Source organism: Phocoena sinus, chromosome 1 (genome assembly GCF_008692025.1).
Source record: "Phocoena sinus isolate mPhoSin1 chromosome 1, mPhoSin1.pri, whole genome shotgun sequence".
NCBI lineage: Eukaryota > Metazoa > Chordata > Mammalia > Artiodactyla > Phocoenidae > Phocoena > Phocoena sinus.
This window is the reverse complement of record NC_045763.1, coordinates 57,709,770-57,720,983: the sequence shown is the minus strand read 5'-3', so window position 1 is coordinate 57,720,983 and position 11,214 is coordinate 57,709,770. Positions and strand designations below refer to the sequence as shown.

The window sequence follows — 11,214 nt, the reverse complement described above, 5'->3', positions numbered from 1 at the left end:
GTATTCCACAGATGCAGGGTATCAGGTTTATTGTGGAGATTTAATCCGCTGCTGCTGAGGCTGCTGGGAGAAATTTCCCTTTCTCTTCTTTGTTCGCACAGATCCCGGGGTTCAGCATTAGATTTGGCTCCGTCTCTGTGTGTAGGTTGCCTGAGGGCATCTGTTCTTCGCTCAGACAGGAGGGGGTTAAAGGAGCAGCTGATTCAGGGGCTCTGACTCACTCAGGCTGGGGGGAGGGAGGGGTACGGAATGCGGGGCGAGCCTGCGGTCGCAGAGACTGGAGTGACGTTGCACCAGCCTGAGGCGGGCCGTGTGTTCTTCATTAGACTTTGAATGTGCAAGAAATAAACTTGCATTATGTTAATTTCTATACTATGAATATACATTATATATATGTGAATATTTACATATTCTTTGCACATTATATGTGTGAATAATCTTTTATCAATGATTTATCCAAAAGTATATATTTTTAAAAGAGCTAGAGGAAGAGTAATCCAAGCAGAGGACCCTCCAGGTGTAGAGGCCATCAGAAGGGAGAGAACACTGAGCAGTACTATGGCAGTCGGCCAGAACAAGCACGTTACACAAGGTGGCCAAAGGGGGCAAGAAGAAAGTGGTTGACCCATTTTCTAAGAAAGATTGGTATGATGTGAAAGCACCAGCTATGTTCAATATAAGAAATATTGGGAAAACACTAATCACGAGAACTCAAGCAACCAAAATTGCGTCTGATGACCTCAAGGGTCATGTTTTTGAAGTGAGCCTTGCTGATCTGCAGAGTGATGAAGTTGCATTTAGAAAATTCAAGCTAATTATTGAGGATGTTCAGGGCAAAAACTGCCTAACTAATTTCCATTGCATGGGTCTTACCTGTGACAAAATGTGCTCCATGGTCAAAAAATGGCAGAACATGGTTGAAGTTCATGTTGATATGAAGACTACCCATGGTTATTTGCTTCATCTATTCTGTGTGCATTTTACTAAAAAATGCAGCAATCAGATTCAGAAGACCTCTTATGCCCAGCACCGACAGTTCCTCCTAATCTGGAAGAAGATGATGGAAATCATGACCCAAGAGGAGCAGACAAATAAATGACTTGAAAGAGGTAGTCAATAAATTGATTCCAGACAGCACTGGAAAAGGCATAGGAAAAGCTTGCCAATATATTTATCTGCTCCATGATTCTTTGTTAGAAAAGTAAAAATGCTGAAGAAGCCCAAATTTGAATTGGGAAAACTCTGGAGCTTCATGGTGAAGGTGATAGTTCTTGGAAAATCTACTGGAGATGAGACAGGTGTTAAGGTCGAATGAGCTGATGGATATGAGTCACCAGTCCAAGAATCTGTTTAAAATTCAGACTTTTAATGGTGACAAATAAAAGAGCTGATTTGTGATTTTTTTTATAAAAGGGAAAGAACTAGGTATGTTCTAGAATCTAAAACTGCTCTAATACAGTAGTCACTACTACATGTGCCTCTTTCACAATTGAAATGTGTCTAGTCTGATAGAAAACAAACTTACGGTTACCAAATGGGAAAGCTGGTGGGGGGGAGGGATAAATTAGGGCTTTGTGATTAACATATACACACTACTATATACATAATAGATAACCAACAAGGACCCACTGTATAACATAGGGAACTATACTCAATATCTTGCAATAACCTATAATGGAAAAGAATCTAAAAAGGAATATATATGTAAATATAGAGAGAATATATATATTTTATGTTCATATATATAAAACAATGTACATATATATATAAAACACTGAATCACCTTGCTGTACACCTGAAACTAATACAACATTGTAAATCAACTATATTTCAATAAAAATTAAAAATAAATGTGCCTCGTGTGAATTGAGATGTGATGTAAGTGTAAAATGCACACCAGATTTTAAAGAGTACAAAACAAAGAGACACTAAAATATCTCATTAATAATTTTTATAGTGATTATATGCTGAAATGATAAAATTTTTATACATTTGGTTAAATAAAATATTAGTAAATTAATTTCACTTGTTTCTCCATAGTGTGTGAACTTGAAAATTTAAAATTATACCTGTGCTTCAGTTTTGTGGCTCACATTATATTTCTATTGGACAGGGCTCTTCTAGAGACTGACAGAAAGCCAGGCTAAGAAACATTGGCATAAGCAGGAGATGGGTTAATTTAAGAGGTTATGTGTTAAGGGTGTATGTCACTACCACATTCACATTTCTTCATTTCTTCATCCAACAAAGAAATGTTAAAAATTATCTATGCCCAGGCATTGTGTCAAGTTTGGAGACACAAAGATGAAAGAGGCATAAACCTTTCAAGAAACCTCTAGCACAGGGGAGGAGACAGATGAGCAAACCAAGAATTACAATATATCCATTTATGAATGTTCAGCGCTAAGGCGACATGAGGAGGGACACCTGGGGTAGAGGAGAGGCAGAGAAAGCTCTCAAGAAGAGTTAACGCTTGAGCTGTCTTTCAAGGGCAAGTAAGATACTCTTACAGACCCACCCTTATCCAGCCCTATCCCATCCTTTCTCTCCAACTTCAATTTCTCCTCTGATAGCCCTTTCAGTGTTCTGTCTAGATGTTCTGTTCAATGGTTGACAAAAATGCCCATAGTCAAACTTCAGCATCAACTTGCTTAAACTCAACCCTAGTTTTCCTTTAGTGACATATTTTCTCTTTCCTCCATGTCCACTCTACTGGAGACCATCTCCCTCTCTCATGCCCTACCCTTCATCCCCAACTCACTAGGTGAAGAGGGGTTGGCATTTTCTTAGTTCCCCATTTCGGCTTCGTGTCAGTCATTTGCTGCCATTGCCAAAAGTAGCTTCTAGGTCCATCCTGCCTGCCTGCCCCCACTTTAGTTGTTTTTCTTTTTGTCAACCCCAGATCAACTCCAGGTCAAACTTTCCTCTATGTTTTCAGCAACTGTGTCACAGTCCTCCTCTTTATCTCACTACCTGTCCTTATTATTCATGACTTCAGCATCCCTTCCATCATCCAGCATACCTACTTCACAGTTCCTTGACTTTCTCAAGTCTGATGACCTTAATTCCCTTAATTTCCATTGTATCTTAGTCACTAAAAGTATAGCCATATTTTGGACCTCATCTTTGTTTATTTTTATTCTTTCACACTGTATATTTCTCTAACCCCTAAACTATGTATCTACCCTTCCCCACCCTCCACATACCATACGTATGCCTTAACACCTCCTGAATCTGCTTTTGTTTCTTATTGTGATCCCTAGGGCTGTGATGCTTCTTTATTCACTTCTCATAGTCTTGGGAGTAAAATCTGTGGTGAGGTAAGAGGAGGGTTTCTAGAAAGCAATCCCTCCCTCAAAACTCAATAATATCTGCTCTAGTCATTTTCCACTGGCACTCACCTGTAATGCCTACTTTTATCTTGATAAATGTCATCCTTTCTTCAAGGTCAAACTCAAATTCCCTCCAGGAAACAAAGCACATGGATCTTTCCTTCTTTAACTCCTACTACATGAACCAAATCAACTTTTGATTATATAGCTTAAGTCATCTCCAGATTATTTCTTATCTATTAGTCATTGCCCCAACAGAAATCTATAAGAAAAGGACCATACATTCTATTTATTTGGCATTTCCTACCCAAAGAACACAATGCTGGATGTATATTTGTTGCTTAGATAATTATTTGATAAACAAATATATCATTTTTTATTTTGCTATGTAAATCCAGTAACAAAACATTCTGCTTATTCTCATAATTTCTTTGGCAGTGGAAAAATTGAGGAGAAAATAAAACTTTCTTGTATAATCTCCTCAGAGAGGTCCCATTGAAAATCCCAGTGGGAATATAAGACTGGCAATTAGTTCCCAGATTGGATACAGAAGCCAGACCTGGTTATGTGGGGTTGTTATCAGAGCAATCAGAAGCAGAAACCACAGAGCACCATGATAACAGCCAGAGTTTATGAAGTATCTCATAGCATTCTATATTTTATTAAGTATTCTATAGGCAGTCTACTAAATACTTTCTGATTATTATTTCATACAATTCCTCCAAACATATGAGTTAAGTATTCTATTCCCATTTTACAGATGAGGAAATAAAGACTCAGAAGTAGTAAATGACTTGTCCAAGAGAACAGCAAGTATCAGAGTTGGGGTTTGAACTCACATCTGTCTGACCCTAAAGCCTATGACTTACCCTTAAAATTCAATGAGTATAATTTTGTTTTGTGAATATTAATTGGTTTGGGAGGAGGTCTAATATTCCTTATTTCCTCTGGTAATACAACTCCCTTCTTTGGGAAGAAATTCCCTTCTTCTTTCCACCATGCTCCATCATGAAGAAGAAATGGTTACTGTCATCTCTCAACATGACAATACCGCCCTACCCATAATGTTTAGTCAAGGGAGAGATATCTGCCCAAGCTGAGCCAACAATACCTGATTTCCCAGATCAGAACCCAAGCTGCCCCAATTAGAATTCTTCCCCCAAATTCAGGAAACTAAACCTGTGAGTGAGGAGTGTTTCCTGTTAGGTACTCAAACTATACGAATGTAAACCTGAAGCCATGGCATGTCCTTCACCTCCTGGAAGAAGACTGTGTGCAGGAGAGAATAAAACTGACATGGAGAGACAGGGAGAGAGAGCCAGCCCTACTGCTTGTGAAACATCCCCACTCACCTTTTCTCCCTTGCTGCTTCTGACCTTCCCATGGTGAGTGGAACCAATAACTTCCCCATTTTGCCCAAGCAAGTGCTTTCTGTCACTTGCAAAGGAGTCCTAAATGATTCAGCCCAACCCAGGAAGTGCTGAAGGTCAAAAATCAGTAAAAGTAAGACTCATTAGCATAATGAAGAAGTAAATGAAATATTGGAAGCAAGAGACAAAGCCAAGAGGTTGCAAATCAGACAGCACGAAGAGTGGATTAGGGGTGAGAGACAATGGAATTAAAGCCACCTAAGATCATCTATCCTGGAAGAGCTCTGTGAGACCTGAAACTATTTCTTTTTAAAGGTCACTAGCCAAAATAAGAGTCAGCAGGTCAGCTTAGTTCAAAGACATGGATGGAGTAAGAGCAATAATCAGAATTTCATAAGATAAAATTATTCCTTTTAAGAATTAAGCCCAAATTAAGCTCCATCTTAAAAGAGCGTTTTTTTACTGGTATTCACTACCTTCTTTTTAATGACCATTACAAACTAAGTAAATCATATGTTAGACCCAAGGAAGGAATTAGAAGGAAATCAAAGACATTTGAATATGTAATATGTCATATTGGCTAAGAACTAAAGTTATATAGAATTTACACATAGAAGAAAAAGAGGCTTGGCTCTTGGTAGACTTAATTTCACCAGGATGATGTGTTGAGGTTTAGAGTAGGTGAGAATCAGTCTTTGACAATGGACCAGACAGCCACACTAATATGGCTGAAAAAATAAGCTTTCTCAGTCTGCATTTACATTTCAAAAATGTAGGTGCATGAGCTTAATTTCCTTACTGGGTTTACCTGGAGATCAGTGTCAAGGAGCAAGCTCTAAAATGTAAATAATTCATTGGTTCACCGAGTGGTTTTCCAAGCTACCACGGACTTTAGTGCTCTGACCTCTGGGAGAAAGGGGTGAAGGCTTGGATTGAAGCTTATTTTAGCAAATCCTTTCCATTCAAAACCCATAAGCTTCTTGTCCTTGTCAGCAAGTGTCCAGAAGGTGCCTTGTCAACAGATCCCATTCGAGGGTAGCACAGCTGGGAGCTGACAGAAGTGGGAGGAGCCTTGGGTGCTTTTGCTACAATCTGGCCTGTGACATGAACTGAAAACTGCTTTGGTTTTTCAGCTGGAAGTAAATTACATTCCTTTGACTCACTTTCTGTTTTGTGATGTGCCTGTATGTGTACACAATATGTGTGGTTTGTACATGTACATGCACACATACAAGTGTGTTTATCAGTTGAAACTGGGCAGTGTTTTCACATAGTGCATAGTCCAATAAAAATTGTTGAATCTCCAATTGCTTCCTGTGGGTTTTGTGATCATTGCCCAGAATAAGAGCCGGATCCAATCCAACTCATTGCAGAATCTGCCACCAATACAGTCAAGTAGTATGATCAAAAATTGTTGAGGGCTGCTAATTTAAATGGATAAATGTGCACCCAAGGTATAATATTAATCTTTCAACTTTTTTTTGCTGAAGTCTTTAAAATTAGGGCATGGCTTAGGATTTACACACAGAAAAGAGATGCTTATACAATTGCTTTTTTTTTTCTCTTTAAGAAAATCATTGTGCCTCCATTTAGTCACATCATTGGAAATAGGCCATGGTGAAGTGTTTCTACCATAAAAAGGACAGATTACTAAGTTCTCTAAATCCTATCACTTTTACAGTTGACAATTAAACCAAATTATTACACCCATAAAACAGAATAAGAGAAGGTCCTTGTTAAATAAATCATTTCAGTTTCAGCATTGCTTGATAAATAGTGATAGGGATATAAATTCTATTAAGTGAGAAACTCTACACTCTAAATTGGATACACATGGTGGACTTGAGAAATGAATTTGAGATGAGAAATATATTCGCTTTGTGAACCAAAGTAATATAGTGGTTGCTAAATCCATTAAAGCATTAGCTGATTATAATTCAGTATGTTAATTTAATATTATGGGTGATAAGCTTTGTCCTAGTTCTAGTTCTAGTTATGATCTGTAATAAACCTGGATGTATATTTGTACCCCATTTTCAGGCTGTGCCTTTTTCAGTCCCTTTGAACTAACACTGTTGATACCTTTTATCTGTAGCCTCAACTGCACTTCTTATGAACCTCTTCTGACAAAAGCTGGAAAGAATGTTACTAATTGCATTCATTCTTCCCAGCAGGTGAAACCAAGAATCATTTGTGTTTGCAGTGTGGTATCAGTGTACTGAGGGTCAACTCTGGATGCTTGAGTGCCCTCCATCATTTTATTCTGGTCCATATCCCTTATCTCCCTTTAGTTTTCCTCCCAGCTTCTTCAGAGGACCTGCTTATCAGGGGCTCTGGCACCTTTCCTGGTTTTACCAAACAATTTCTATGGTATCCATCTTCCACTTGCAGTTTTACATCACTGGACATAACTGCCACAGAGGCCAAGAATACTGAATATAAACTGGCAATAGAGGATCACTCATTGTCTCAGTATGAGTTTGTTCAAAAACATTGAGACATTGCAAGTATTGATGGGTGTAATTGATGTTTAATAATGAAGACAGGGCTTACACAAATATGGAAAGAGCCACAGGATTATCAATCTGGATGGCTGACGCTAGAGAATCAAGAAAGAGTCACAAATATCAGACTGAGGCAAAGGAATAAAGAAAGAAGCATACCTCTTATGGGGGGAGTTTTCAAACCAGTATGACCGCTAGGTGAAAGCTCTTGAAGAAGTCTTGAAGCCTACCACATGGGATTATAATAACTTTCCAAAAATTCATTTGCTTTACTTTACCTTCCAAATCTCAAGAAAGTTGTTCTCATTGGAAAACTCCAATCCAGAACCATGTATGGAAGGAGATTTTAGGAAACATACTTTCCAGGCCTAAAAGGGGATTTTGAAGATACTGCTAAATTGACAACAAACAATCTAACAGAGTCAACCCCTTTGGAAATTTGACAACTATGCCCCATTCCATTTAACTGCATTTAACTCAATACGTAATATAAGGACATCATGCTTTTAATTAGCACAATGCAACCATCCTTTGATAACCAAAGACCAAAAAACTCTCTTCCCAAAGAGTAGACTCAAGTCTCGTATATCATTTTAACTACCTTTAAATGATGCTTAACCCTCTTTAGCTAAGTTATACTTGCCCCATTGAAATCCTGTAATGCAAATGCTAATGCTGTATTAAAATATCTAATGTTAGGGCTTCCCTGGTGACGCAGTGGCTGAGAGTCTGCCTGCCGACACAGGGGACACGGGTTCGTGCCCCGGTCCGGGAAGATCCCACATGCCGCAGAGCGACTAGGCCCGTGAGCCATGGCCACTGAGCCTGCACGTCTGGAGCCTGTGCTCTGCAACGGGAGAGGCCACAGCAGTGAGAGGCCCACGTACCGCAAAAAAAAAAAAAAAAAAAAAAATCTAATGTTAGATAATACAACATTAAGAGACAGAACAGATAAGAATAATTCATTAACGTATGTAAATATAAAATCAAAGCAATAAGGAAGATGAGTGTAATCATTACAGTTATTATTCCTACAAGTGATGATTTGGCCATAATTGGTATTTATATCTTTCTTATTCCACTAAACTTTCCTTAGCCTCTTTGTTTTCAATAAGTGATTCAGTTGGTTGTGGTTCTTTGCTCAATGGAATTACTCAAATCCTCCTGAAGGATCTGTCATCAGCAGTCTTGTCTGTATTGGGTTTCTGTAGTTTCTCATTATCTTTCGCTAGAGGACATAAGAGTACTATGAAATATACCCATAGAATATTCTGGGTTATAGTCATGTCCTCTTTACTCCCATTTTGTAGTAGCAACATAATTTCCCCTTTATAATCAGAATGAATTACCCCACCTATTAGAGTAACACCCTCCTTTGCTATTGGTTCAGTGGCATGAGGTACCCATAGTGGACAGATGGCACTGGTAGTTTCTACTTCATAATAACTATGTTGTGTCCCCTGATTCTAGGAATTAAGATCTTAAAGCAGCAAGTCCAAGTTATAATATTGGGAATAGAAAATTTGCTAGTGGATTTTTAGGGATAATAATGAGAGAATCCAGTTCCATTTCTACCCTGTAGTTCTTAAATCCATACATCCTGGCTATGGGTGAAATAACATCATATACTGATTGCTGATTCAAAGCATGTACAATATACTGAGGACATTTCCCCAGGCTTGCAAAGTTTGTCAAGCACCTAAAGCCCTCCATCTATAACCTATAGAGGGTTATATTGTCCCTCTGATCATTGAAAGTCTCCTCTGTTGTGGTAGCCCTTTCATGAACATTTATATGACACAAAAAATTCCTAATATTCTATGCCAATTTGGAGAATTACATCTACTTATCTCTTCTCCAGACCTCCTTGTCTACAGTTTTCCAATTTTGTGTCTTCTCACTCCATGATCATCTAGCTAAACTGTTAGCAACTGCCCACAAAACCGTATAGATCCATACCTCTGTCTACATTTCCTTCCAAGAAAAATGAATAACAAGGGGCATTGCTCAAAGTTCTTTGTGCTGGGAGGATTTCTCTTTACTACCATTCTTTAGGATCACCCCTGTGTGGTGCTACAGTGTTGAAGCTGCCCACTTTAAATTGTTACTGGGATATAATATAGAATCATCTTGTAAACAAGCTCTGTGTTTGTCCATGAGCTGATCATAGAGGACTCACCATGAAGTTAGAGGTGCTGATCAAGGAAAAGAAGTCTGGCAACAGGAGTAGGGACCTCAGGAGTCTTGAGTAATTCATCTGGGCAAATTGCTTGTGCCTCCAAGAGCTGCTTGGGCCCCATCTTGTATATAGTACTTGATGATGAAGTGCTGTTGTACACTCCAAATTTATAACTTCATGAACCAGACAGCACACATGCTATGAGAAAAGCTTATCATTTTATCATGAAAAGCTTAGGTCACATGGTAACTCGATGGCCCATTATCACACATTCAGTCTCTTTTAGGACCCAGGAGCAAGCTGAAAGCTGTTTCTCAAAAGGACAATAGTTATCTGCAAAAGACAATATAATTTTACTCTAAAATTCAAAAGATCTTCACTGTTATTTATCTATAGGACTTGCCAAATACTCCATATAGCATTCATATCTGTCATAGATACTTCACCACCATTGGGTATGCAGGCTTATATGGCTCAAGTGGCAAAACAGCTTGAAAAGCAAGCAACCTGGACCTGTTGCATAGCTTTTCCTTGTCCTGTTTCCACTCAAAACTGGCAGTCTTAACAGATTACTCAGTAAATGGATCAAATCCATGTTCCTAAATGAAGAATAGATTGCTTCAATACCCAAAGAGGTACACTAGGTGTTATACATTTTCCTTACTGGTTGAAGCCACTTGTCCTTCACTTTGTAGTGATTATCTCAATGTATCCCAGAAATTCCTAGAATTCCTAGAAATTTCACTGAGTTTTCAAGCCCTGAATTTTGTGGTCTTACCCCCTGGCATGCATGAGTTTTATTAAGGTGTACAAGGATATTAGCTACTTCCTGCTCACTAATTTCAATCAGCCTGATAACATCAATGCAGTAGGCCAGAATAATGTCCCATGGAATCACTAGATAACCAAGGTCCTTGAGCACTGGAGTATTGAAGGGGTCTGAGGTAAGGCCACCTATTGAAGGTATATCGTAACTCCCCCTATATCAAAGAACACTTGTTCTGATTGTGCTTACTAACAAGTGTAGAAAAAAAAAAAAGAACCAGCTAGATCAACAGCTACTTACAAGATATCCGGAGCTGTGTTGATTTGTTCAGTAAAAATCCACATCTGGTCAATAGCTTCAACTGAAGTCACTATCTAATTAAGTTTATGATAATTCACTGTCATTTCCAAGATTTATAATTTCTCTGTCCTGGCCAAGTATGTAGGTAGTAGGTAGGTTGAATGGGTAAAACGGTAGAGACCAATATCTCTCCATATTTCAAGTCTTTGATCAGTATTACTTTTGGTTTTCAATTTCAGTAGGAAGAGTACTGAAGAGCCTTTCCCACCATAATACCTCCCACTCCACGGATCAAGGTGCTAATATGACAAGTCTGCATATGCCTATCCTACCTATGTATTCAGAACTAAGAAACAGCCAGAAGCTTGGACTTATAGGCAGGCATGAGCCAAAACTCCATTAACCACCTGTTCTCCATAAGTTCCTACTTTTGGCTAGTGGACCACAGTGGCATTTGTGTCTCCAGGAATGAGCATCAATTCAGAGTCAGTTTCTATTAATCTCTGGAAGATTTGGCTACCTTCCTTTTCTCAGTGTGCATTCACCCCGGTAAATGGAAACAAGTCCCTTTGGGAAGGTTGGGCGGCAGACTTACAGTGCAATTTTTGTAAGTATAGCAGATCCTTTACTTAAAGTGACCTTTAATATAGCATATTAGTTTCCTATGGCTGCTGTAATAAATTACCACAAATGTAGTGTCTTAAAGCAACACAAATACAAGTTTACTAACTTACAGTTTTGGAGGTCAAAAGTCCAAAATGGC

General features: G+C 38.6%; 1 pseudogene; it reads left to right on the top strand.

Annotated features, from left to right (window-relative positions):
• The first annotated feature begins 558 nt into the window (after nucleotides 1-558).
• On the top strand, nucleotides 559-1,354 carry LOC116761293 (annotated as a pseudogene).
• Nucleotides 1,355-11,214: the final 9,860 nt, after the last annotated feature.